The sequence below is a fragment of the Gopherus flavomarginatus genome, chromosome 9 (assembly GCF_025201925.1).
Source record: "Gopherus flavomarginatus isolate rGopFla2 chromosome 9, rGopFla2.mat.asm, whole genome shotgun sequence".
NCBI lineage: Eukaryota > Metazoa > Chordata > Testudines > Testudinidae > Gopherus > Gopherus flavomarginatus.
The window spans coordinates 38333608-38359791 of NC_066625.1; the positions used below are offsets into that span (position 1 = coordinate 38333608).

The following is a 26184-nucleotide window of genomic DNA, read 5'->3' on the forward strand; positions in this document are numbered from 1 at the left end:
TGCTTCTGCCTGGGCTTGCTTTAAGCCATGAGGACATATTTTCAACCTCATAATTATATACATGAAATTACAACCTATAACATTACTATAACAACGATTGCTATAATACTATCATAACAACAATGCTCAGTGCATCATGAGCCTTCTGAATTGACATGACAAACTTTGCGTTAGATACCACACAATCATATTATAAGGATGAACATGAGTGTGCTGGGTGTTCCCCTGAGGTACAGAACATGACAGTATACACTACCACGGTAAGTCGACCTAAGTTACGCTACTCCAGTTATGTGATACGTGCAAAGAGGGGTGACAAAGGAGCATACCTCAGTCAGTAGGACCCAGCTGCTGCAGCACATGCAGGCGGGTGGGGGGCAAGCCCACACCCTGCACAAAACGCTGCTTTTGCTTGACACACCCCTTTACCCTGGCACCCACAATGGACACTCTACCTGGCTGGCCTCCAGCACAGGCCCTGACTCGGCCCCATCCACACCTCGCGTCTCACCTGCAACGTATGCCTGGTAAGTAACCCCCTAGGAGCCCAATATTCCCCAGCGTGCCCCAGCTTGCGCCAGGTGTAGTGAAGGATATTGTTCTGTGTAGGAATGTGCTACTGATAGCACTTACTGATACATATAGATTGTAGTAAACTGCTACCTGATGTAGCAAATGCCTACAGCTAGCAGTTTCTTGCACTATAATATATGTGAAATTGCTATGTGTAGAAATGTGCTATCTGTAGCACTTAGTGATATGTATAGATTGTAAGAAACAGCTTTTGTAAAAAGATGCTACTTTATTTTTACATGCTTGAAAACTTAACATATTTCAATCTTCCCTCATAGATCATGTTTTCTAGAACTTAAATTTTCACAAACTTTATAAGTGTACTCTCTCTGCCATTATCTCAGTCATTAAGATTTTGAATAGAAACATATCCACAATTGATCCCTGGAGACCCCCACTCATTCCCATATTCTTTATCATTATGTCCATCTAGGTTTCGTTTTCATAGTTTGTTTATGAGAAGGTCATGGGAGACAGTATCAAAAGCTGGGACTAAAGGCTAAAGATATACCACATCTACCATTTGTAGGCTTGTTACACTGTTAAAGAAAGCTATCAGGCTGGGTTTACATGTGAGACTGCTTGAAATACCATTTTTAGAAAAGTTGGACCTGTCGCTGCTGCATCATTGGTTTGTGAGACTATCTGTAGGAATCAGCTACATCAGATGACTCTTTTTTTTTTTTTTTTTTTTTAGCAAAGTTGGACCTCTCGCTGCTGCAAGGAGGGATGTGCTACCTGTAACACTGCAATCTGATGAAGCTAATTCCCACAGACAGCAGTTTCTCACACAGTCGGTATGTGAGACTGCAATCTGTAGGAATCAGCTACAGCAGATGGCCCTTTTTTAGCAAAGTTGGACCTCTTGCTGCTGTGGGTAGTGAATTCTTACCATTAGCAGTTCCTGAGAGCTGCAAAGGGCTGTCCCTCTTAGCCTTGTGGTGTTCTGAACAACAAGTATTAGCTATTATGCTAACAGAAAGTGAGATGGATTGTCATATCTTTAGCTCACACCCAGTCTTAACTCCTCAGCTGACAAAACATGAAAATAACCTTTTCCTGATGTTTCTGGATGGTACACAGCTGTGGCTGTGCTCAGTTAGGGCCCAGCTGGCCCTGATAAGAGAGCTGTGAGCCAGAAGCTGGAGAAGTCTCATTCTAGCCCTGGAGTGAGTGGGAAGGGGAGTAAGGTACCTGAAGCAGAGCAGTGCTGGGGAAGGGCAAGGGGAGCTGGGGAGCACCAGCCTTTTAAACCCTGAGGCTGCAGGCCTTGGTGAAGTCCTATGGAAAGGTACTGGGGCTGCAGAGAGGCAGCCCAGGGATAGACAAAGGCAGCAGGTCCTAACCCCTTGCTAATTATGAGTGTCCATTACACTGCAGTCTGCCCCAGTGAACAGGGGCTAGATGACTGGCAGTAGCCACTGAGGCAAGGTGGATTTAAGGGGTTACTGCGGGGGCAGCACCCAAGGTAAAGGGCACCGGGGTCCAGAAGGGATACAGGTGCCAGCGGCAGGCGAGACACTGGCCAGTAGGAGGCGCTCTGTACACTGGAGAGCTAATTCCTTAGACGACCAGCAGGAGGCACTGCGCTGGTGAGTCTCAACCTCGCTACAGTGCCATTGGATTAGAGGAGATTTTGTGGCAAGAACCCCCAGTAGAGCAATGTATGTGTAATATAACTACATTTAAAAACTCCCACCTTTCCCAACTCATGAGGATAAAAGAACTAACACGCTGGATACCAGTATATTCTAAACTTTAACTTTTCTTTGCGGGTCAATTGGACAAGTCTGTACAAACTAATGAAGAAAAATAATCAAATTATCCAACTGACTGAAATCACACAGGCCCAGGTTCAGACATGCAGTTTGGCTATTTTACATCAGAGATCTGAAATATAAAGAGTATCTGCACAAGCAGAACAAATTATAAAGAACCATTGGATCTAACTCTGAGTTGTGAAAAATATGTGTTAAGGCTGTAACAACCAACAGGAATGCACTTTTATTTAGAAAACCATGATTACATCGAGTCTTCATGACTAGTGATTTAAATTGTTATTTAAATCATATTGATTTAAATCAAATCCACCATGGTTTATGGCCAGTATCACAGCCTTATTTACACATTTATTACTCAAGAAATCTTAATTGACACTTTCATTGTATGACAAGATGCTTAGTCACCATTCTCAAAATACCCATTAGACAAACCCCAAAAATGTGTGTGGTATTGAAAGAACCAAGCCAACATTCCTATATTTTCAGGACTGTTTAAAAAACCTTTTGCAAGTGGAATTTCATGGCTATTGCATTAAACACTCTTAATGAAAACCCTTTTAATATTTAAAAAATATTTATTAGTCCCTTTCCACTGCATAGTAGGTCATACAGTCTGTTAATAAAAAAAAAATTGAATGCACACAAAACATTGAGAGTAGTGAAAACATTATACATAGTATGTGAAATACTTAATTCCTTTGGAAAGCAAGATCATAGGCAGAAAATCTACCATTGTGCTTTATACAGACTTCCACTTCTGTCACTGTTACACACACATAAGGAGCAAAGAGATATCACCACCAAAATTACACTCAGAACTGTGGTATTCAGATGTCACCTCAAAACTCTCTCATTTAAGTTTTGAGACATTTTTTAGCCTTTGTCTTCACTGTTAAAACTTAACGTGTTTTGTTTTCATTAGTTTTATTAGCAGTGAGAAAAAGGCCTACATCTGCATAATGAGGACACAAGATATATTGTATACACGTGGATTATTCTTCAGTGGTTGATAATATCAGATCCTTCTCATTCTCAGTATGCTGAGGTGAGCTGAAGTGTCTGTCTTCCCATCATCCAGATTGCTGGGTCAATCATTTCTCACTGTTCAGTCCTTGTACCTCAGGTGTTTCTGGTTGTTCTTGTAGGTTATCATTGTCGACAGACAGCTGCAGCAGCACAGGAGCCAGCAAACAGAGCTGTAAACGGGAGTTTCAATGGGAGTTTCCAGGGGGAGGTTGCAGGGGAGACTAAGACAAAGGAATCGACAAGCAAGTCAAGGGATAGGGTGGTGGTCTGGTGCCTGCTGGGGGCTTCTGTTGTGTTGACTACCAGGCGTCAGGTGGGAAGGCCATGACTGATACAGAGGCAGCAGTGAAAGACACAGTGAGGATGACTGGATGTGGAAGCTGCGGCATGTATATGATCCTGGAGGGGGTACCTGAAAAGAGCTTTGTCTGCATGAAGTGCTGCCTGATAGAGCTGATGGAAGAGAAGATCCGAGGACTGGAGATGCAGGTGCAAACTCTGGTTGAGTTCAGAAGGGAGTTTGAGCAGACGATGGAGCACAGACACGAGGGGGCTGAAGGGATAAGCTCATGTGCAGATGGAAGCAGGACCAAAGAATTCAGAGGAGAGACTGCTGGAGGAGGAAAGTGGATGGTGGAAGCATGTGACTAAGAGAACCAGGCAGAGGAAAAGACGGGCCAGTGAAGGAGAAATAGAACTCAGGAACAGGTTTTCAGAGTTGGAAAATGAAGAAGGGGCACAGCAGGTGGTCGCTGAAGGAGACAGGGCAAGGAAAAAGAGAAGAGCTGATAGTCCTGCAAGAGGAGGGGAGGAGTCAATGGAGGCAACACCAAATATGAGCCCCAGGAGGATTGCAAGGGGGAATAGGAATTGAGAGGACTTGCAGCCGGTGGGTGCGGAAGATAGACCGGAGAAGTGCACTGTCACCAGGAAAAGGCAGGTCTACGTGATTGGGGACTCCTTACTGAGAAGAATAGACAGGCCTGTGACTAGAGCTGATCGGGAGAACAGAAGAGTGTGCTGTATGCCAGGTGCTAAGATAAAGGATGTGGACCTGAGGCTGAAAAGGATACTAGAGGCTAAAAGCCAAGTAGAGTTGAACCTTGCAAAGGGAATTAAAACCAATAGTAAAAGGTTCTATAGCCATATAAATAAGAAGAAAACAAAGAAAGAAGAAGTGGGACTGCTACACACTGAGGATGGAAAGGAGGTTAAGGATAACCTAGGCATGGCCCAATATCTAAATAAGTACTTTGCCTCAGTCTTTAATAAGGCTAATGGGGAGCTTAGGGGTAATGGAAAGATGACAAACGAGAATGAGGATATGGAGGTGGATATTACCAAATCTGAGGTAGAAGCCATACTTGAACAGCTTAATGGGACAAAATCGGAGGGCCCGGACAATCTTCATCCGAGAATATTAAAGGAACTGGCGCATGAAATTGCAAGCCCGTTAGCGAGAATTTTTAATGAATCAGTAAACTCAGGGGTTGTACCGTACGACTGGAGAATTCCTAACGTAGTTCCTATCTTTAGGAAAGGGAGAAAGAGTGATCCGAGTAACTATAGGCCTGTTAGTTTGACATCTGTAGTATGTACGGTCTTGGAAAAAAATTTGAAGAAGAAAGTAGTTAAGGACATTGAGGTCAATGGTAATTGGGGCAAAGTACAACATGGTTTTACTAAAGGTAGATCGTACCAAACCAACCTGATCTCCTTCTTTGAGAAGGTGACAGACTATTTAGACAAAGGAAATGCAGTAGACCTAATTTACCTAGATTTCAGTAAGGCATTTGACACGGTTCCACGTGCAGAATTATTAGTCAAATTGGAAAAGATGGGGATCAATAGGAGAATTGAAAGGTGGATAAGGAACTGGTTAAAGGGGAGACTAGAACGGGTCATACTGAAGGGTGAACTGTTAGGCTGGAAGGAGGTAACTAGTGGAGTCCCTCAAGGATCGGTTCTGGGACCAATCTTATTTAACCTTCTTATTACCGACCATGGCACAAAAAGCGGGAATGTGCTAATAAAGTTTGCGGATGACACAAAGCTGGGAGGTATTGCTAACACGGAGAAGGACCGGGATATCATACAGGAAGATCTGGATGACCTTGTAAACTGGAATAATAGTAATAAATTGAAATTTAATAGTGAAAAGTGCAAGGTCATGCACTTAGGGATTAATAATAAGAACTTTAGATATAGATTGGGGACGCATCAGTTGGAAGCAACAGAGGAGGAGAAAGACCTTGGGGTATTGGTAGATCACAGGATGACTATGAGCCGCCAATGTGATATGGCCATTAAAAAAGCTAATGTGGTTTTAGGATGCATTAGGCGAGGTATTTCCAGCAAAGATAAGGTGTTAGTACCGTTATATAAGGCGCTGGTGAGACCCCACCTGGAATACTGTGTGCAGTTCTGGTCTCCAGTGTTTAAGAAGGATGAATTCAAACTGGAACAGGTTCAGAGACGGGCTACTAGGATGATCCGAGGAATGGAAAACCTGTCATATGAAAGGAGACTCAAAGAGCTTGGCTTGTTAGTCTAGCCAAAAGAAGGCTGAGGGGGGATATGCTTGCACTTTATAAATATATCAGAGGGATTAATATTAGGGAGGGAGAGGAATTATTTAAGCTTAGTACCAATGTTGATACAAGAACGAATGGGTGTAAACTGGACACTAGGAAGTTTAGACTTGAAATTAGATGAAGGTTTCTAACCATCAGAGGAGTGAAGTTCTGGAACAGCCTTCCAAGGGGAGTAGTGGGGACAAAAGACATATCTGGCTTTAAGATTAAGCTTGATAAGTTTATGGAAGGGATGGTATGATGGGATAGCCTAATTTTGGCAATTGATCTTTGATTATCGCCAGATAAGTATGCCCAGTGGTTGGTGATGGGATGGGATCTGAGTTACTGCAGAGAATTCTTTCCTGAGTGCTGGCTGGTGAGTCTTGCCCGCATGCTCAGGGTTTAGCTGATCGCCATATTTGGAGTCAGGAAGGAATTTTCCTCCAGGGCAAATTGGCAGAGGCCCTGGAGGTTTTTCGCCTTCCCCTGCAGCGTGGGGCATGGGTCACTTGCTGGTGGATTCTCTGCAGCTTGAGGTCTTCAGACCACTATTTGAAGACTTCAATAACTCAGGCATAGGTTAGGGGTTTATTATTGAAGTGGATGGGTAGGGTTCTGTGGCCTGCTTTGTGCAGGGGGTCGGACTAGATGATCACATTGGTCCCTTCTGACCCTAGAATCAATGAATCTATGAATCCACCTTTTCTTTCTTCCCCCCAGTTTCTGGAAGGTTCTTTTGCTGTGACCTGGGTCAAACGGCGCCCACTGCATAGAGGTATCAGATCTTGGTCAAGTAGTTTCCATTGTATAGCACTATCGTTCAGAGGCACAGTTCCTGGGATAATCTTTGTGTGTTTGTGCATTCCTTCAATAAGCCCACTAACATTGTCTGGCTTTATCCAACAGAGCACAATTTAAATACAGAGACATGGTCAATATTTCTAGTCTCAGATACAAATGTTACACGCATACAGGTTGGATAAACACAGTCAATAGGTCTTAAGTTTTTCAATGATACACCACATCAGCCATCTTGCATAAACTATATATTAGCTATGTCATATCCATATCATAAGCATATTTTCATAAAGAATGTAGAGTATAATGTCAGACCCCACATGTATGTTTGCTGATCTGCAAATACTAAAGGAGCATGCACCTTTGGGTGCAAACGCTCATGACAATAGTGCAGAGCCATGCAAGCTCCATGATTCTGTGTGAGATGGCAGAGAGTGAGGAGGGCCAGGCAAGTTAGTGGGTTTAGAAAAAAAGGTGTAAACATTATGTATACATTTATGTATGGGATACATATAAAATTAGTGGATGGTTAACAATGCATTATAAGAAGTTTGATCCCATGGCCACAACCACCCATGTGACCTGTTTGGTACCCAGTATACACTACCAAACTAAAGCTTCCCAAAATACAGTGGGTAGACAGTGGGATATCTATTCATGGTGCACCTCACTCTGGATCTATACAAGTGCTGCTGAGGCAAGAAGCGCAGGAGTAACTTTAGTGACTCTATGGTGACATTACTTGAGTTAACCCACACTTAAACTGTAGACATGGCCTTAGGTATATTAAATGTTTGGGAGTATGAGGGTAGACTAAGATTCATTCAGGTGTTTAGGCTCAAGGCATTGGAACTGGCCTTACTGCACCCAACAGGCTCAGGAACAAAGAGGCACATAAAAAACAATTTATTAAAATTTCTTGACTCGAGGGTGTATAACTCATGATTTTAGAATTCTTGTGGTTATAAAGGTATCTTGGGGTTGTAGATGTGTGTTCATTATATTTTGAAAGGAAAAACTATGAATGAGTTGAACAAAGAATTAGATCAGTCCCTCAGGATAAGTAGATTGGCTATTAGCCAAGATAATCAAGGATGCAGGCCCATGCTCTGCATGTCCCTAAAATGGTCTTTGACTGCCAGATGCTGGGAGTATACAATGGGATGGTTCAATGAGTCATTGACTGGTTTGATCATTCCCTTAGAAGCACCTGGCATTGGCCACTGTCACAAGACAGGATACTAGAGTAGGTGGACTATTGATCTGACCACCAATATTTACACCATTGGTGGATTGACTCAAACCAAAGTTTTGACAATAGGCCAGAAATTCAGTCAGAGGCCTGGTCCACACTATGCTGTTAAACCGATTTTAACAGCGTTAAATCAATTTAACGCTGTACCCGTCCACACTACAATGCATTCTAAATTGATTTAAAGGGCTCTTAAAATCGATTTCTGTACTCCTCCCCAACGAGAAGAGTAATGCTAAAATCGATATTAACATATCGATTTAGGGTTAGTGTGGCCGCAAATTGAAGTTATTGGCCGGATAGTTATAGTGATAGCTACCCACAGTGCAACGCTCCGGAAATCGATGCTAGCCTCGGACCATGGACACACACCACCGAATTAATGCGCCTAGTGTGGACGCGTGCAATCAACTTTATAATATCTGTTTAATAAAACTGGTTTAAGTTAATTCAAAATTATCCTGTAGTGTAGACGTACCCAGAGTGGAAGTCAGATGATCCAAGAATAAATATCTGCTCTAAAAATTAGAAGAAAAAATTATAATTAAAAATCAGGGAATTCAGGGAATCCCAGCAGCAGATAAGACAACTTGGGAAACTGCTCAGAGACTCTGTGCATTCAGATACAGTGATAAGGGATTCTTTGTTTCTGAAGGGATATATGTAAAATGTTTCACTAAATTAAGTCTTAGGGATTATCTGCACTGGCAAATTGAAGTGCTCTAACTTGTTAGTCAGGGGTGTGAAAAATCACACACACAGAGCCCCCAAGTGCATCAAGTTTGAGCACTTTAAAACGCTAGTGTGGACAGGCTTAGTTCCCAGTGCTCGGAGCTAATCCCCTCATCGAGGTGGATTACCAGCAGCACTGGCACCCGCAACAGTGCTTTAAAATTTGTAGTGTAGACATAGGGTACGTCTACACTACAGAATTATTCCGATTTTACAGAAACCGGTTTTATAAAACAGATTGTATAAAGTCGAGTGCACGCGGCCACACTAAGCACATTAATTTGGCGGTGTGCGTCCATGTACCGAGGCTAGTGTCGATTTCTGGAGCATTGTACTGTGGGTAGCTATCCCATAGCTCCCGCAGCCTCCCCCACCCCTTGAAATTCTGGGTTGAGATCCCAGTGCCTGATGGGGCAAAAAACATTGTCACGGGTGTTTCTGGGTACAGCCTCAGCCCTCCCTCCGTGAAAGCAGCAGACAATCGTTTCACACCTTTTTTCCTAGGTGAACTGTGCAAATGCCATAGCACAGCAAGCATGGACCCTGCTCAGCTCAAGACCGCAATCATGGATGTTGTAAACACCTCGTGCATTCTTGTGCAGTCTATGCTGAACCAGGACCTGCAAAAACACGCGAGGAGGAGGTGGCTACAGCAGCGCGGCGATGAGAGTGATGAGGACATGGACACAGAATTCTCTCAAACCACGGGCCCCTGCGCTTTGGAGATCCTGCTGGTAATGGGACAGGTTCTAGCCATTGAACGCCAATTTTGGGCCTGGGAAACAAGCAGAGACTGGTGGGACCGCATAGTTTTGCAGGTTTGGGACAATTCCCAGTGGCTGCGAAACTTTTGCATGCGTAAGGGCACTTTCATGGAACTTTGTGACTTGTTTTCCCCTGCCCTGAAACGCCAGAATACCAAGATGAGAGCAGCCCTCACAGTTGAGAAGCAAGTGGCAATAGTCCTCTGGAAGCTTGCAACACCAGACAGCTACCGGTCAGTCAGGAATCAATTTGGAGTGGGCAAATCTACCGTGGGGGCTGCTGTGATGCAATCATTAAGCTGCTGCTACGAAAGGTAGTGACTCTGGGAAATGTGCAGGTCATAGTGGATGGCTTTGCTGTAATGGGATTCCCTAACTGTGGTGGGGCGATAGATGGAACCCATATCCCTATCTTGGCACCAGAGCACCAGGGCACCCAGTACGTAAACCACAAGGGGTACTTTTCCATGGTGCTGCAAGCACTGGTGGATCACAAGGGACGTTTCACCAACATAAGCGTGGGATGGCCAGAAAGGATTCATGACGCTCCTGTCTACAGGAACACTAATCTGTTTAAATGGCTCCAGCAAGGGAATTACTTCCCAGACCAGAAAATAATTGTTGGGGATGTTGAAATGCCTGTAGTTATCCTGGGGGACCCAGCCTACCCCTTGATGCCATGGCTCATGAAGCCATACACAGGCAGCCTGGACAGTAGTTAGGAGTTGTTCAACTACAAGCTGAGCAAGTGCAGGATGGTGGTAGAATGTGCATTTGGCCGTTTAAAGGCGCACTGGCACACATTACTGACTCGCTCAGACCTCAGCCAAATCAATGTCCCCATTGTTATTGCTGCTTGCTGTGTGCTCCACAATCTCTGTGAGAGTAAGGGGGAAGACCTTTATGGTGGGGTGGGAGGCTGAGGCAAATCACCTGGCCGCTGATTATGTGCAACCAGGCACAAGGGCTATTAGAAGAGCACACCAGGAAGCGGTGCGCATCAGAGAAGCTTTGAAAATGAGTTTCATGACAGGCCAGGGTACGGTCTGACTGCTGTGTTTGTTTCCCCTTGATGAATCCCCCCCTTGATTGACCCATTCCCTGTAAGCAACCCACCTTCCCGCTTTGATTCCAGCTTGCTTTCTAAGGAAGTAAAGTCACTATTGTTTAAAAATCATGTGTTCTTTATTAATTCATTACAAAAAGAGGGAGAGAACTGACGAGGTAGCCTGGGTGTGGTTTGGGAGGAGGATAGGAAAAGGCCACTAAAAAAATGTCAAAGTAATGACAGCCTTTTGGATGGGCTGTCCACGGGGGTGGAGTGGGCAGGTGCACGAAGCCTTCCCCCACGCGTTCTTACACGTCTGGGTGAGGAGGATATGGAACATGGTGAGGGTGGTTACACGGGGGCTGCAGCAGCATGCTGTGATCCTGCTGCCGTTCCTAAAGCTCCACTAGACGTTGGAGGATGTCAGTTTGATCACACAGCAGCCCCAGCCTTGCATCATGCCTCCTCAGATCTTCCTGCCGCCACCTCTCATCTTGAGCATCCCTCCTGTCCTCATGTTCACTGGCATCTTTCCTGTAATTTGATACCACATCCTTCCACTCATACTCTTTCATTGCGAGTCACTTCCATAATTTCCGAGAACATTTCGTCTCGCGTCTTTTTTTTCCACCGCCTTATCTGAGATAGCCTTCGGGATGGAGTAGGGAGGCTTGAAAAATTTGCAGCTGCATGAGGGAGGGAAAAAAGGGAGAGAAGTATTTAAAAAGATACATTTTACAGAACAATGTTTATACTCTTTCACGGTGAACAACACTATTCACCTTACATAGCACATGTGATTTCACTACAAGGTCGCATTTTGCATCTTAATATTGAGTGCCTGCGGCTCTGGTGTTAGAGATCTCACAGACGCAGGTCCGGGCAGCAGAATTCAGCTTGCATGCGTCCATGGTAAGCCACTGTCTTTCGGCTTCTGCAGCCTTCATATACACAGTGCCCTCCTTTCCCAAATACCAAGCAAATCCTGTTCAGTGCTGCTTCTTTCCTGTTAACATGCAGCAGCAGAAACCACTCCCCCATCCAATTCTCTGGGAAGATTGCTTTACCCCTGTCATAAACAGATAGCTAAGGGTTAATGTCTCTTTCACCTGAAGCACCTGACCAGAGGACCAATCAGGAAACCGGATTTTTTCAACTTTGGGTGGAGGGAATTGAGTGTCTAAGTCTTTTGTGAGTCTGCCTGCTTTCTCTGAGCTTTGGAGAAGTACTTTCTACTTTCTAGTCTTCTGTTTCTAAGTGTAAGGACAAAGAGATCAGATAGTAAGTTCTATGGTTTCTTTTCTTTGGTATTTGCATGAATATAAGTGCTGGAGTGCTTTGATTTGTATTCTTTTTGAATAAGGCTGTTTATTCAATATTCTTTTAAGCAATTGACCCTGTATTGTATCATCTTAATACAGAGAGACATTTGGATGTATTTTTCTTTCTTTTTATATACTTTTCTTTTATGTACTTTTACTTTTATGTACTTATGTATACTTTTTTTACTATAAAGTAAGTATTGTATGTTTTTGTAACAATAGCAGATAAGAGCTGTAGTGAAAGAATAAAAAATTAACAGTGCCCCTCTGAAGCAACAGCAGAGGTGAGGTGCACAAAACAAAAAGAAGCAATGTTAAAAACACTGAGCCTTAAAACGACTCTGTGTAATCAGACTGTCACTTTGATAAGGGTACATAAAAACTCTGTAAGAACAAAAGAAACAGTTACACCTTATTAGCCATATCAATTTTTACATTTTTTTAAAGTTATAGTATAGAAGGAATGTGCATTTTCCCTAGGACATGTGCAGTGTATATTGTAGAAAGGGGTAAAAGAAATGCAAATGAAACGTTGCTGAATTAAAATTCTATTAGGGCTCCAAAAAGAGCCATAATAGGCTGTGTTTTTTTTTTTTTTTTTCAGATCTCTGTTAGAGGCCTTGGTTACACTGGCACTTTACAGCGCTGCAACTTTCGCGCTCAGGGGTGTGAAAAAACACCCCCCCGAGCGCTGCAAGATACAGCACTGTAAAGCATCAGTGTAAGCAGTGCCCCATCGCTGGAAGCGTGGCTCCCAGTGCTGCAAGCTACACCTGTAGAGGATGTGGTTTACGTGCAGCGCTAGGAGAGCTCTCTCCCAGTGCTGGTGCTCCAACCACACTCACACTTCAAAAAGCACTGCTGTGGCAGCACTCCCGCAGCAGCGCTTTGAAAGTTCAAGTGTAGCCATATACCCTAAGGCCATGTCTACATCTAAAATTTTGCAGCGCTGGTTGTTACAGCTGTATTAGTACAGCTGTATAGGGCCAGCGCTGCAGAGTGGCCACACTTACAGCAACCAGCGCTGCAAGTGGTGTTAGATGTGGCCACACTGCAGCGCTGTTGGGCGGCTTCAAGGGGTTTTGGGGAACGCGAGAGCAAACCGGGAAAGGAGACCAGCTTCGCCGCGGTTTGCTCTCGCGTTCCGCGAACCACCCTGCAAACCGCAGGGAAGGAGACCTGCTTGCTCGGGTTCGGGGAACGCGAGAGCAAACCGGGAAAGGAGACCAGCTTCGCCGCGGTTTGCTCTCGCGTTCCGCGAACCACCCTGCAAACCGCAGGGAAGGAGACCTGCTTGCTCGGGTTCGGGGAACGCGAGAGCAAACCGGGAAAGGAGACCAGCTTCGCCGCGGTTTGCTCTCGCGTTCCGCGAACCACCCTGCAAACCACAGGGAAGGAGACCTGCTTGTTCGGGGAACGCGAGAGCAAACCGCGGCGAAGCTGGTCTCCTTCCCCGGTTTGCTCTCGCGTTCCCCGAACCGCCGAGCAAGCAGGTCTCCTTCCCTGCGGTTTGCAGGGTGGTTCGCGGAACGCGAGAGCAAACCGCGGCGAAGCTGGTCTCCTTCCCCGGTTTGCTCTCGCGTTCCCGGAACCCCCCTGCAAACCGCAGGGAAGGAGACCTGCTTGCTCGGGGTTCGGGGAACGCGAGAGCAAGCCGGGGAAGGAGACCAGCTTGATTACCAGAGGCTTCCTCAGGTATGCTGGGATACCTGCTTATTCCACGGAGGTCAAGAAAAGCGCTGGTAAGTGTCTATACTTGATCACCAGCGCTGGATCCTCTACACCCGAGACAAAACGGGAGTACGGCCAGCGCTGCAAACAGGGAGTTGCAGCGCTGGTGGTGCCCTGCAGATGTGTACACCTCCTAAGTTGCAGCGCTGTAACTCCCTCACCAGCGCTGCAACTTTCTGATGTAGACAAGCCCTAAGACAGTCTCTGAGCTCTGCTGATGGCTTTGAATCCAAAAAGCCAAGCCTGTGTTGATGCAAATTACCTAACTGATAAAGAAAGGTGAGAACTGCCAGCACAAAAGAAGCTGCAAATAAGAAACATACCTGATGCTTCTCAGCTATTACCTGTGCATAAACTTAAAGCTTAACACAGCAGGAAAAACATTACAAACTTGGGGCTTGTCTACATCACAAAGTTGCAGCGCTGGTGAGGGGGTTACAGCGCTGCAACTTAGGAGGTGTACACATCTGCAGGGCATCACCAGTGCTGCAACTCCGTGTTTGCAGTGCTGGCCGTACTCCCGTTTTGTCTCGGGTGTAGAGGATCCAGCGCTGGTGATCCAGCGCTGGTGATCAAGTGTAGACACTTACCAGCGCTTTTCTTGACCTCCGTGGAATAAGCAGGTATCCCAGCATACCTGAGGAAGCCTCTGGTAATCAAGCAGGTCTCCTTCCCCGGTTTGTTCTCGCGTTCCCCGAACCCCCGAGCAAGCAGGTCTCCTTCCCCGGTTTGCTCTCGCGTTCCCCGAACCCCGAGCAAGCAGGTCTCCTTCCCTGCGGTTTGCAGGGGGGTTCGGGGAACGCGAGAGCAAACCGCAGCGAAGCTGGTTTCCTTCCCTGGTTTGCTCTCGCGTTCCCCGAACCCCCCTTGAAGCCGCCCAACAGCGCTGCAGTGTGGCCACATCTAACACCACTTGCAGCGCTGGTTGCTGTAAGTGTGGCCACTCTGCAGCGCTGGCCCTATACAGCTGTACTAATACAGCTGTAACAACCAGCGCTGCAAAATTGTAGATGTAGACATACCCTCTGTCTGCTATATAAGAGGAGAAACTAAGGTACACCACCTAATGGATTTAATGACTAAACAGTGGGATAATTTCCCCATAACCCTTAAAAAGTACAAGCCATTAAAACCTGGCCTGCCTATAGAACAAAAAACATAGGAAAATATGGGGGTAATTCCTTTGTTTTGCCTGCAATCAGCAAGGGTATTTGTAAAAGAACAGAATCTTTAAGCAATAATCAATGCCACCCCAAAAGGGGTAGAAAAATGTTATTTTTGTCTTTTAGAAAAAGCTAATACCAGCTGCAGAACAACCGCTTACAAAAACAAATGAAAGTTTAAAAAAAAAAAAAAAAGAGATAGCTATGGAATGTACTGAAATGCAGATATTTAGAACATAAGATGTTTTGGGTAATATCAGAGAATATTAAGGTTTTGATACATCTGTTAAAGCAAAGAAAAAGATAATTGTTTAATATCTATCAATATAAATAGATGCAGTATGTCTCCAGTACGGTGAGACAAAATTTGTTAAGTGAAGAAATTGTTGTTAAAATTGCACACCAACAAGCTCTGGAAGCAAAGATATGGAAAGTTAGCCCACTCCCCAGATTGCACCTGGGATTCTTCTGGCTACCCTAGACCTCAAACCAGTGGGCTGGGGAGGAAGAGAAACTATTGGACACTAGATGTTGTACCAAGTGGGTATGCTTATCCATGCCTGTTGCTCCAAAGCCCTGTAGTAAAGACATCTCACTAGGATTCTGTATGTAAGATAAAATTAATAATTAGACCAAAGTATTGTATAATGGGCAATGTGTATGTTAATTCTTGGAAAGAAGTGTTTTAAAAGGATAAAAGTGTTAGCAACCCACCAGTAGACAAATGTACATGTAATGTAAGTACTGTATTTACCAATAATCACATTTACCATTTGCCACAACCAAAAAGTCTCAGCTTACTTTGAGCACTGATTTAGCTGAGTTCTCTATCAATCTTGGCATTGAATGGCAAACAGTTACGAATCATCTGTTTAAAAAAGTAAAAAGGTAACATAGTTCCTACAAACAAACGAACAAAACATGTGGGAAACAGAACCATTATACACGCAAATGGAGACATGTTAAGAATTGCCACTGCAGAAAGACATAACAGCTTACCACTGGTATAACGTATTTTCTGGATGGTCTCACAACTACTGTCATACTAATGTAACTACCTCTAATTGTTTTTGGTTTTAAATTGTATGTGTTTAATTGAAATATCTGGAATGTGCTGTTGGATAAAACAACTGTAAGCAAAGCTAAAGCCACAGGCCCAAATCACCTCCCAGTATTTTCTATTACGCGGACTAAAGAAGTGAGACTGACGATTAATAATCTTAGTGTCAAAAGGGGGATATATAGGAGCTGGATTTTATAATGTACTATGAGAATTAATGTCTGATTTGATTTCATCCTGTCAGCCCCCCTTTTTGAATAGCAGAAAGGAATGACAGACCAGAACAATCCTTATGAGTGATTATGGCCACCCTTTTGTTTTAGGATGTGTTATAATGTCTACTATGGTTTCCTATATGTATTACAAATTAGGCACTCTAGTTAAATATACATTTTGTTTTAAGATTTAGTTAGTAAGAAACAGGATTCTCTACTGTGTCTATGTTAATTAAATGAAAGAAACATTGAAGGCCTGGGTCTCAATGTAAATTGTCTTGGTTATTAATTGTAAAACTTAGCAAGGTTTAATTTGCAATGCCTTTTTGCTTGATAGAAAATATTACTGTTTTTGTATTCTCAGTCTGTTTGTGTGAATGAAAAATGTATGCATCAGGAAAAGATAAGGTGTGAAGGCCATTGTTATAGCTAGAGTCAACGAAAGAAGCAAAGAGACTTTTTAAAAAAAAAAAAAAAAAAACCATCAAAGAATCATCAGGTACTGCTTACTAGTCAGACCGCTGTTAAACTGTCTGGCATTGCAGCAGAGTGGATACATGCTTCGCAGTGTAAGAATGCACCACCCCCAGCAAACCAATCATCACCTCAGGACCACGCAGAGTGAATTTTGACTCCAGAAGAAGACGTAGAGGAACAACCTGCAATTCCTTACAATCTACGCTCTCGTAAGGGTTTCCAGAATTATATTGTAAAAATAAGAATAGATTAAAGAAATGTGTGTACCTTTAAGCAGAAATAAGAAATGTTGAAATACAGGTGCCAGGAAAAGAAATATTAGGCATAAACAATGGTGCTAATGGCAAAACATTAACAGAAGATCGGTAATAGTTAGTTAGTAAGGAAATAAGATACGCATACCTAGCCCAGATAAAAACTTATGAGATTCTGCTTCCTTTGTTATCTTGTTAAGTTCTCACCCTTTTATCTGTATAAATAAGATAGTTTGTGTCTTGCATGGTGCTCACATTATCTGGGTCTTATTAGCAGAGCGCTGTGCTAATAAAACAGAGTGGTCTGACAAACTGTGAGTCCTGAATCTAACTTTGACACCAGCAACGGAAGATGTGAAAGCCCCGATGACAGTACAAGCCTCCTCATTGTCTTCCCCTGATGAGGAAGTGGCGGGCATGTCCATAGAACCCACACAAGATTATTATAAGGCCCATCAGGAGCTCTTGCGTCGAGTGGTTCAAAATCTGAATGTACAAGCAGAAGAGAGAGAGGAGTCAGCCCTGATAGACATACTGACATACTCAGGTCCAGCTAGGGTGGCCCTGCCTTTAAATGGGGCCATTCTACAGCTCATCAAGGCTTTGCAGGTGGAATGGAATTCCTTTTTCCCCCAAAGGGGTACGAGTACCTTTATACCCATCCCCCACCGGCTTCCCTAGTTGTGGCTGTTGCCAATTAGTGGGGGAGAGAGGGACAACAAGGACCGTCTCCTAAGGCAAAGAAGGCCAGGAAACTAGACCTGTTGGGGAGAAAAGTCTGCTCTACGCAGAGCCCCCGACTGAGGATCTCAAACCACCGGGCCCATCTAAGTTATTATTTTAATTCATAGTCTGCCATGTTAAAGTTCAAGGAACTCTCGTCAACAGAGTCCAGATCAGAGTTTGTGGCGGAATGGAGGAAGGTAAGGCTGTATCCAAGGCATCCCTCCAGGCCACAGCCATAGTGATGAGATGGAGCTTGTGGATCCAGTCCTTTGGACTCCCCTCATGAGGTCCAGGAAACAATTCAGGACCTGCTGTTTGAGAAAACTTCCCTCTTTTCAGACCAGACAGATGCCCGCCTACATAGTCTGAAGGATTCCAGGGCCATTCTAAAGTCATTAGGACTTCACGTGCCAGCCCCTTTTTATAAACATTATAAGCACCAACCTATGGGCCGATTCCACCAACCTCAACAGCAGAGGCAGGATTTCAGTAAGTGGACAAACAAAGGCTTTAGGAGGAGACATACACCTCACGTCCCTTCAACATCTGTATCTGCACCCACAAAACAACCTGTGGGGTCTAGGCAGTCCTTATGAGGGAGCACCCGAAGATGGCACACCAGAACAAGGCTGGATCTTAACTCTACGTTTGTGGACCATTTGTCCATTTTTACCGTGTGTGGATCAACATCACTTCGGATTACTGGGTACTCTGTATGGTGGAAGTGGGATATACCCTGCAGTTCATTTCCTCCCCTCCTTCCTATTCTCACTCCCATTCCCTCTTCAGGGACCCTTCTCATGAGAGGCTTCTAGCCCAGGAGGTACAGTGGCTCCTGAGGGTGGGAGTTGTGGAGGAGGCTCCTTTGGTGTTAAGAGGCAAAGGGTTCTATTCACTCTACGTCCTGATCCCCAAGGCCAACAGGAATCTCAGACCCATCCTAGACCTGTGGAACCTCAACAAGTTCATGAAGAGGCTGAAGTTCCATATGGTCTCCCTGGCCTTGATTATCCCTTCCTTAGATCTAGGGGACTGGGTTGCCCCCCTCAATTTGAAGGATGTGTACTCTTCTGTGCCTTGGGAAGATGGCTATGTAAAATACCTTTGGTTTGTAGTAGACCACAAACACTGTCAGTTCACCATGCTACCTTTCAGCCCGTCCCCTGCCCCGTGAATATTCATGAAGTGCATGGCAGTGGTGACGGCCTTTCTCAGCAGGCAAGGAGTCCAGGTCCACCCTTACCTGGACAACTGGCTGATCAAAGGTTGGTCCAGAGACATGGCAGAAGGGCATGTGAACCTCCTACTGTTCTTTAAAAAGATAAATTTTATTAAAAACAAAAAGAAAATACCTCTGGAATTTAGGCTTTTGCTAGATTTAAAAAACCCACGTACAAAATTTAAACATCAAGAATAACTGTCTTGAGGTCCAGCTTAAAGGTTACAAGCAAAACAAAAAGCATTTGGGGTTAGCACAGATGCGTCCATAAGCCAATAAGAAATAAACCTAATTACATCTTTCTAGACATTCCCTAATTTACTTGTATATCTGGGGGTCTCAAATAAGCCATCTCTAGGTATGATCTGATGGTTTTCATATCCAGCTTAAGCTTCTCACAGCATACCTGCTCCCAGTTCCCCTCTTTCCCAGAGAACCACAACACACAAACAAAGGGAAGTTCTTATTCCTCCAATTTTAAAAAGTTTTTGCCCTCTTATTGGCTCTTTTGGTCAGGTGACCACTCACTTCCTTTTACCCGTGGGCTTGTTAACCTGGAAGGCTGACTGGCATGTCTATCAAGAGGGCCAGCAAGGTTGTGAAACAATGCTGGTGCAGCCATGCTGGTGCTATAAGGATTATGTGCGCCTTGTCCCTCCTTACCTTGAGCAAGACCCTGTGGATGAGAGTGGGGGGAGAGAAAACGTGTAGAGAAACCTCCCTCTCCAGGGAAGGAGAAAGGTATCTGAGCGTGAGCTCGGGTTGTTTCCTAGGTACAAGCAAAACTGGGGACATTTCCTATTGAACCTTGTCACAAACAGGTCCACCTAGGGAAACCCCCACTCTGGAAAACTGCATTCAAGATGTCTGGTTGGATGGAGCACTCATGATGATTGGTGATGGATCTGCTCAGGTGGTCCACCACCCCGTTCTGAGTATCTGGTAACTGGAGGCTTCCAGGTGAATGGAGTGAACTATGCAGTACCCCCATAGAATCAGCACTTCCTGGCACAGGGGAGAGGAGCAAGCCCTCCTTTGTTTGTTTATATAAAACATCATGGTCATGTTGTCTGAGGAATGACATGCATTTGCCATGAAGGTTGTGACAGAACACCTAACAGGCTAGGCTCACCAGTCTTAGCCCTACAAATCAATGTCTGGGAGCTAATTCCTCTGGCATCCTGAGGGGTCCTAAGTGAACTCCCCATCCCATGTCCGAGGCATCAGTTACCAGCGTCACTGAAGGGGCGGGCCTGGTCCAGCCACCACTGAAGAGTGAGCGTTACTGCTGAGGGAAGAGTGACCACTTTGTCCAACAGGTTACAGCCTGGTATACATACCAATGCCAGCCATGCTTGGAGAGGCCACACTCTGAGCCGCGCATTTTGCACCACGTAGGTATAGGAGGCCATATATCCCAGGAACCTCAAGCATCTTTTGTGCCATGGTGACAGGAAAGCACCTCGGGCCATTTATGATCTCTTTGAAGGCCCAGAAGTGATTCACCGGCAAGGAGGCTCTGGACTGGTTCAAGTCGAGAACAGCTTCTATGAACTCCTTTGTATAGAAGAGAAAGTCGACTTATGCTTGTTGTTGTTGTTTGTTTAGAACAGGATTGGCTTTTTGGTGTCCTAAGAGAGTTGTGCACATGTTGTTTAATTAGCTGGTGGCAACAACTTATTTCCTTTGTTTTTCTTCCTCAGCTCTTCCCCGGAGGGGGGTGAAAGGGACTGAGGGTACCCCAAAGGAAGAAATTCCCAAGTGCGCCTTTCTAGTTTCAAAGGGTTTTTTTGCATTTGGGTGGTGGCAGCATCTGCCCATCCAAGGTCAAAGAGAAACTGTAACCTTGGGAGTTTAATACAAGCCTGGAGTGGCCAGTATTGATTTTTAGAATCCTTACGGGTCCCCAGAGTGGGGAATCAGCCTTGACAGACCTTCTTTGTGACCAGGTTCAATAGGAAATGTCCCAAGCTCAGTCTCGGATGCCTTTCTCCTTCCCTGGGGAGGGGAGGTTTCTCTACACCTCCCCCCTCCCCCACTGCTCATCCACAGGGTCTTGCTCAAGGCACACATAATCCTTATAGCACTGGCATGGCTGCGCCAGCATTGTTTCACAATCTTGCTGGCCCTCTTGATAGACGCACCAGTCAGCCTACCGGTGCTGCCAGACTTGATCTCCCAGGAGCATGGACATATGCTCCACCCCAGCCTCGAGTCCCTACACTTGATGGCCCAGAAGCTCCATGGCTGAATGAGGCAGAACAGAGTTTCTCGGCATTGGTGTGTGCCATTCTTATGGATAACAGAAAGCAATCAATTAGAATGGCCTATTTAGCTAAGTGGAAGAGGTTTACACTGTGGTCACGGCAGAGAAAGATCCTACCTTTGGAGACCCCACTGCCCATTGTCCTGGACTACCTTCTCTACTTGAAAAAGGAAGGTCCTGTGGTATCATCCATCAGGGTTCACTTTGCTGCAATCTCGGCATTCCACATAGTGGTGAATGATCGGTTGGTATTTTCAAACCCAATCTGCGCCCCATTCTTGAAGAGATTAGAGTGTTTGTATCTACAGATGCACCAATGTTTGCCTCCTTGGGAGCTCAACCGGGTAGTGTCAAGACTGAGGGGCCCACTGTTCGAGCCAGTGGCAACATGCCCCTTGCTGTACTTATCCTGGAAGACTGTCTTCGTGGTAGGCATTACTTAGGCCAGAAGAGTCTCAGAAATCTGGGCTCTCACCTCTGAACCACTGTATAGGAATACGGTCCAACTTTTACCACATCCATCCTTTCTCCTGAAAGTGGTCTCACATTTTCACAGTAGCCAGGACATTTTTCTTCCAGTCTTCTGTCCCATGCTTCATGCTAATAGGCAAGAGCAGAGGCTGCTACGCTCTCTCGATGTTAGAGGCGCATTGGCCTTTTACATAGAAAGGACCAAGCCGTTCTGGAAGACCACTCCAGCTTTTCATCACTATCACGGACAGGATGAAGGGGAACCCTGTCTCGGCACAGAGAATCTCCTCTTGGGTCACATCTTGCATCCACATGTACTATAACCTAGCTAAAGTGTCATCTCATAGACTCATAGACTCATAGGTCAGAAGGGACCAATCTGATCATCTAGTCTGACCTCCTGCACAAGGCAGGCCACAGAACCCCACCCATCCAATTTTATAACAACCCCTATCCCAGGACCGAGTTATTGAAATCCTCAAAAATGGTTTGAAGACCTCAAGCTGCAGAGACACCACCAGCAAGCGACCCGTGCCCCACGCTGCAGGGGAAGGCGAAAAACCTCCAGGGCACCTGCCAATCCGCCCTGGAGGAAAATTCCTTCCCGACCCCAAATATGGCGATCAGCTAAACCCTGAGCATGTGGGCAAGAGTCACCAGCTAGCACCCAAGAAGGAATTCTCCGCAGCAACTCAGTACCCATCGCATGCAACATCTCCCCGCAGACCATTGAGCAGACCTGTCTGGTGGTAATTCAAGATCAATTGCCCAAATTAACGATCCTATCATAACATCCCCTCCATATACTTATCAAGCTTTGTCTTAAAGCCGGGAAAGTCTTATGCCCCTACTACTTCCCTCGGAAGGCTATTCCAGAACTTCACTCCCCTAATGGTCAGAAACCTTCGTCTAATTTCAAGTCTAAACTTCCTAATATCCAGTTTATACCCATTTGTCCTCGTGGCTACATTAGTACTAAACTTAAATAATTCCTCTCCCTCCCTAACGTTAACCCCCTTGATATATTTATATAGGGCGAGCATATCCCCCCTCAGCCTTCTTTTGGCCAGGCTAAACAAGCCAAGCTCTTTGAGTCTCCTTTCATAAGGCAGTTTTTCCATTCCTCGGATCATCCTCGTAGCCCGTCTCTGAACCTGTTCCAGTTTGAATTCATCCTTCTTGAACATGGGACACCAGAACTGCACACAGTATTCCAGATGGGGTCTCACCAACGCCGTATACAACGGTACTAACACATCCTTATCCTTGCAGGAAATATCCCGCCTGATGCATCCCAAAATCGCATTTGCTTTTTTAACAGCCGTATCACATTGGCGACTCATAGTCATCCTGCTATCAACCAGTACCCCAAGGTCCTTCTCTTCCTCCGTCGCTTCCAACTGATGCGCCCCCAACATATATCCAAAATTCTTATTATTAATTCCTAAATGCATGACCTTGCACTTTTCACTATTGTATTTCATCCTATTTCTATTACTCCAGTTTACAAGGTGGTTCAGATCTTCCTGAATAGTATCCCTGTCCTTCTCCGTGTTAGCAATACCCCCCAGCTTCGTGTCATCCGCAAACTTTATTAGCACATTCCCGCTCTTTGTGCCAAGGTCAGTAATAAAAAGGTTAAATAAGATCGGTCCCAAAACCGATCCTTGAGGGACTCCACTGGTGACCTCCTTCCAGTCCGACAGTTCACTTTTCAATACGACCCTCTGGTCGTGACAGCACACGCCACAAGATCTCAAGCCTCTTCAGCGGCATTCATGGCTCAAGTCCCAGTCCTGGATATCTGCTGGGTGGCGACCTGGTGTTCTGTACACACATTCACCTCATACTGTGCCATCACTCAACAGTCCAGAAATGCTGTGGCTTTTGGCACAGCGGTTCTCTGGTCAGTGTCTCAGCGAAACTCCAGTCCCACCATCTAACTGATTGCTTGGGAATCAACCACATTGGAATGGACATGAGCAAACACTCAAAGGAAAAAAAGATGGTTACTAACCTTTCCTAACTGTTGTTGTTCGAGATGTGTTGCTCATGTCCATTCCACAACCAACCCATCTGCACCTTTGTCAGAGTTGCTGGCAAGAAGAAACTGAGGAGGTGGTGGGTTGGCAGGTGCCTATCTACTGCACCATGAAGGTGCCACTCCAGGGGGCACCAGAGTTGATCTGACATATGCCACGAGGGGAAAAACTTCCGGCAATGGTGCATGTGGCGTGCACACACCTATATTGGAATGGACATGACCAATACATCTCGAAAAACAACAGTTATGGAAAGGTTAGTAACCATCTTTTTCTGTTTGCACTGAGCATGCTCCATCCCCTCACAGCTTCTGTGCACCATCCCTACAGACCTATTGAGCATGTTCCATTCTAGGGCTGCAGGGGCTGAGCAGCACTTTCCTTGCAATTGCTCCTCTTGGTTGTCAAGAGGCTACTGAAGTGCTGGGCACCAGAACTGAGCAGGGAGATTGTCTGTCTCTCCTGGGTTCTCAGGATTCACACTTGCAGGCACCCTGACAGCAAGGAGGCGGAGGAGGAGGATGCTTTATTGGAATACAGAGGGGTGAGGAATAGCAGTGGGGGATGAGGAGGTTGTGGGTAGATGGGGGAAACCGGGGAGGGGGGCAGGATGGGAAACAGAGACTGGCCAGGAACACAGAAGCAGAAGGGTCTATAACCATTAGAGTACACTCTCTTCCAGAACCTGGAGCTGAATCCAGAAGTCCTCAGTCTCTACATTGTCAGCAAATGACTGTGAAATCCATTGGCAAAGTGTGTGTCTAGTGACTGGTCTACATAGAGATAACAGCCTACTACTGCTACCATTCACTCCATTAATTCAAGTGGTAGAGATCTGTGCTGAAGATATAAAGGATCAACCCAGGTGTGCGGGCGGCGGGTGAATCAAATCAATATAGTTCAATGTGATGGCATTTGTTTTTTCAACAATTATTTTAAGAGGATATTAAGGTTGGAGTCAAAAGGTCAGGAATGGCAGAACTGAGGTTGCTGATGCACTGGGGTGAGCCTCTGTCATCATGCAGAGTCAGTAATGGATGGGAGAAGGCCAAAATGGTCTTCCAGTTCAGAGAGATTTCGCAGAGAAGCAGAGAGTGGGTTGGAAACAAAGAAATTGGAGTTGTTTTTGCTGATCATTGAGCTGAGGAGTGTTATATAGCAGAGGCAGCCAACACAGTCTCTGTCCCTTTTAGGCTTGGCACCCTCATCTGTAATAATATCCCACAGCAAGGGCTCTGAAAAGAAATTTCATAAGGAATTGAATTGTAATTCAAAAAATTATGTACATTTTTATATACTTTTCTTTTAAGACCTGTTGAAGTTTTTCTTTACTTCAGGGAAATTGAGTCTGTACTCACCAGGGAATTGGTGGGAGGAAGGAATCGGGGAGCTCTGTGTGTTGGATTGCTAGCCTGATTTTACATTCCCTCTGGGGGAATAGGAAAATACTTTTTGTTTCCAGGATTGGGAACAGAGAGGGAGATTCACTCTGTTTGGATTCACAGAGCTTGTGTCTGTGTATCTCTCCAGGAGCACCTGGAGGGGGGAAGGGAAAAAGGATTATTTCCCTTTGTTGTGAGACTCACGGGATTTGGGTCTTGGGGTCCCCAGGGAAGGTTTTTCAGGGGGACCAGAGTGCCCCAAAACACTCTAATTTTTTGGGTGGTGGCAGCAGGTACCAGGTCCAAGCAGGTAACTAAGCTTGGAGGTTTTCATGCTAACCCCCATAGTTTGGACGCTAAGGTCCAAATCTGGGACTAAGGTTATAACATGGTGGCAGTTGGTGGGATATAGACAGAATCCAGAAGCCAGTAGGAATATTATATTTTTCTTTTCTCTGCTAAGGGCTTTTTAGCAGAGAGAAACAGTTGGTTTTAAAAGGGAACCAGAGAGAATTTTTTTTTTCTGCTCTCTCTGGCAGTTTGTGGCTTGCATGTTAAGCGAGAAGCCATTAAGAGACTGTTGAGGGTCTTTTGTCATGCAATAGCCCTCCCATTAGGAGGCAAGTACCAGCACTTATATGCATGCAAATAAAGTGGTTTTTCTGGTTTCCCTTCATTGAACATTAGCTAGAGAGAGAAAAGGAAAAAAGCACTGTTGCTAGGCAGACTCCAGGAGGGAACAGAGCCTGCAGTTCAGAAGATAAACACCGGAGGGCACCCCAACACAAGAAAACAGGAACCATGACTTCTAAGGCAAAAATTGACGCCGAAGAACAAATCAAAGAAGCTGAACACAGGCGACAACTGGAAATAAAACAAAAAGAGATGGAGATGAAAGAAAGAGAAGAACAGATCAAAGAGGCAGCCTACCAAAGAGAACAGGCAGCCAAAGAGGCAGCCAAGGAGGCAGCACACAAAAGAAAACTAGAAGAAGAAGAGGTGGCCTACCGAAGGAAACAAGCAGAAGAAGAGTTGGCCCACAGAAGGAAGCAAGAAGAAGAAGAGGCGGCCCACCACCAAGAAATGGAAAAACAACAAAAAGAGAATGAAGAGAAGGAAAAACAGAGAAAACATGAACTGGAGTTGGCAAAAGCTGGGCTGCCTGTGCCAGCCAACCCTAACAACCCGGCGCCAAATATTGCTCCACAGCCCAGGAAATTTCCCACCTACAAGGCAGGTGATGACACCGAGGCCTTCTTGGAAAATTTTGAAAGAGCCTGTCTTGGGTACAACATCCCCGAAGACC

At 45.2% G+C, this 26184-nt stretch overlaps 1 protein-coding gene across 1 annotated transcript in view; it reads left to right on the forward strand.

Moving 5' to 3' along the window:
- The window catches only part of LOC127058370 (uncharacterized), a 278050-nt gene that overhangs the window by 85089 nt on the left and 166777 nt on the right, over positions 1 to 26184 (forward strand). The gene's annotated exons all lie outside the window — the stretch shown is intronic.